This window comes from Amblyomma maculatum, chromosome 10, assembly GCF_055883805.1.
Source record: "Amblyomma maculatum isolate TAMU_Amacu chromosome 10, ASM5588380v1, whole genome shotgun sequence".
NCBI lineage: Eukaryota > Metazoa > Arthropoda > Arachnida > Ixodida > Ixodidae > Amblyomma > Amblyomma maculatum.
In genome coordinates, this window is record NC_139353.1 from 173822008 (window position 1) to 173825229 (window position 3222).

Genomic DNA, 3222 nt, shown 5'->3' on the forward strand with positions numbered 1-3222 from the left:
CACGTCAAATCTCACTCCTTCCCCATTTTCAAGACTCGGGCCGCCTCGTTCCTGAACTGGCTCCATCTTTGGCCCCTACTATACGCCGTGTCGTGCAAGAACACGTCGCTGATGTCTTGCCGTCCAACCCCGTGCTGCCGCCTGTGACGACACCTCTCACGTATGCCCAAGTAACGGCTAGGCCACCACCTTCGCCCACGTCTGGCTCCTATGTGCAGCTCCCTGCCTACCGTTCACCGCCGCATGCTGAGCCTTCGTTCCAAGCCCCACCCTCAAGGTTCCGCCCACATCCTATGAAACCTTGGCGTACTACGGACAACCTTCCGATTCGCTATGCCTGCGGTCGGCCGGGCCATGTTGCACGCCTTTGTCGCCAGCGCCTCCAACCTTCACAGCCTGACATTCGACATTACCCGTACGATACCGACTCACGCTCGCAAATGATTCCGCCCGGTTCTCAATTTGTCGCACAAGATCGTCAAACCTATGCCACTCGTCGATCACATTCTCCTCGGCGCCGATCGCTTTCTCCAATACTGCGACGTTCTACTAGCACCGTTGAGGAAAACTAACAGTCGCAGTTCCGGGGGCAAGAACTGCAATTGTTTCGAATTACTCAAGTCCTCCGTGTCGTCCCGCTAATGTTATAAAAGTTTCTGTAGAAGGCGCCACAGTTCTCGCTCTCGTCGATACCGGTACAGCCGTCTCCGTCATCAGTGAAGCGCTCTGCCGTCGAATTCGCAAAGTGACCACTCCGATTTCCGACTTTTCGCTCCGCACCGCCTCATCACAGCACATTCACCCCTCCGCATCTTGCACAGCCCGTGTGCTCATTCAAGACGTCTTGTACCCCATCGAGTTTATTGTTCTGCCGAACTGCTCGCATGATATCATCCTCGGATACGATTTTCTATCGACTCATCAAGCCGTTATTGACTGTGCTCGTGCGCAAATTGCCTTCGCCCCACACTGTGATGCCCCCTTCTGTGATACCCCTCCCCGCACTGCAAAACTTCTCGTCGCCCATGACACCGACATTCCTCCGTTCTCTGCTGCCCTCGTACCACTGTCTTGTGAGTGGGTAACTCCTTTGACTGCGATTTTTACACCTTCCGAAGCCGCCTCCCGTCATCCCTGCCTCCTTTTTCCGTTCGCAGTTCTCGAAATTCAAGACGGCAAGAGTGCACTTTACGCCTCGAACCCATTTTCTTGCCCAGCAGTCCTGCTCCGTGGCGAATGCATTGGACGTCTTGAAGAGCTTGATCCCGGTCATATCACTACTCTTGCTGACTCAACCCCCTCCTTCGACGTTAGTCTGTGCTCTTACGATGTTGCGACCGCTTCGACGCCCTCCGACGTTTTCCAACATGCTATTGATGCTGATCTTCCACCTGTGCAACGTGATCAACTTGTCGCCCTCTTGCAGAACTTCGCTTCTTCATTCCACCTTCCTCAAACTGACTTGGGTCGCACGTCTGTCGTAGAGCACACCATCGACACCGGCAAAACCGCACCTTTGCGCCAGCGCCCCTATCGTGTGTCGGCTTCGGAGCGCCAAGTAATTGCTGATCATGTGGACGACATGCTCCGTCGTGGTGTCATTCGGCCATCCCACAGTCCCTGGGCGTCTCCAGTTGTGTTGGTACCTAAGAAAGATGGCTCCTTCCGGTTTTGTGTCGACTACCGCCGGCTCAACAAGATCACGCGCAAGGACGTCTATCCTCTGCCACGCATCGATGACGCACTGGACTGCTTTCAGGGCGCCGAGTTTTTCTCCTCGTTGGATTTACAATCTGGCTACTGGCAGGTGCCAATGGATGACGCTGACCGCTCTAAAACTGCCTTCATCACACCAGATGGATTATATGAATTCAACGTCATGCCCTTTGGGCTTTGCAACGCCCCGGCCACATTTGAACGGCTCATGGACACTGTGCTTCGTGGATTCAAGTGGCGAACCTGTCTTTGCTATCTCGATGATATCGTAGTCTATTCTACCGATTTTCAATCCCACGTGCTCCGACTGAAGGACGTTCTCACTTTGCTCGCTACCGCCGGCCTCCAACTGAATCTGAAGAAGTGCCGCTTTGCTGCTCGCCGACTAACTATTCTAGGTCATGTCGTTTCTAAGGATGGCATTCTTCCCGATCCCACCAAACTTCGTGCAGTTGCCGAATTCTCACGCCCAAAATCACTGAAGCAGCTACGAAGTTTCATCGGCCTGTGCTCCCACTTTCGCCGCTTCATCTTAAATTTCGCCTCTTTATTGCTCCTCTCATCCAGCTCCTCTCCGGCAGCTCCGACCTCTCCGCATGGACACCTGCTTGTGATGACGCCTTCAACACTTTACGCCGTCTTTTGGTTTCGCCTCCCATCCTCCGCCACTCCGACCCGAATGCGCCAACTGAGATTCACACTGACGCTAGCGGTATTGGGATAGGCGGCGTTCTCACCCAACGCAAACCTTGTATCCGAGACTATGTGGTGGCGTACGCAAGCCGCACCTTGACCAAGGCAGAGTTCAATTATTCCGTCCGTATGTCTATGGCCGACCATTTTATGTGGTCACTGATCATCACGCTCTGTGCTGGCTGGCGTCCCTCAAGGACCCGTCCGGCCGCCTTGCTCGCTGGGCTCTTCGCCTCCAAGAGTATGACATTCGTGTCATATATCGCTCAGGCCTCAAGCATACTGACGCGGACGCTCTTTCGCGCTCACCACTGCCTCCCTCTTCGTTGTCTGATGAAATCTGCGCCTACGATTTGTCTTCGCTTGCCACTGTCGACATGGCCACGGAACAGCGGCGCGACCCGTGGATATCTACACTTCTGGACTTTCTTTCAAGTCACTCTCCAGGTCGTTTGTTTAGGGCGCTTGCCCGCCAAGCTCACCATTTTTCAATTCGTGAAGGGCTGCTCTATCGCCGCAAATTATCTTCACGACGGAAGGAAGTGGCTTTTAGTCATCCCCCGTCATCTCCGCATCGAAATTTGTGCTGCTTTCCATACAGATCCCCAGTGCGCCCACGGCGGAGTGTTGAAAACCTACACGCGCTTGCGTCTACGCTTCTTCTGGCGTGGAATGTACCGCTTTGTCCGCCATTTTGTCCGCTCTTGCCAGTCTTGCCAACGCCGAAAAACTCCTCTCAAGTCTCCTGCTTCATTGCAGCCGTTGCCCTGTCCTGCCCGTCCGTTTGATCGTGTCGGCATAGATCTATACGGT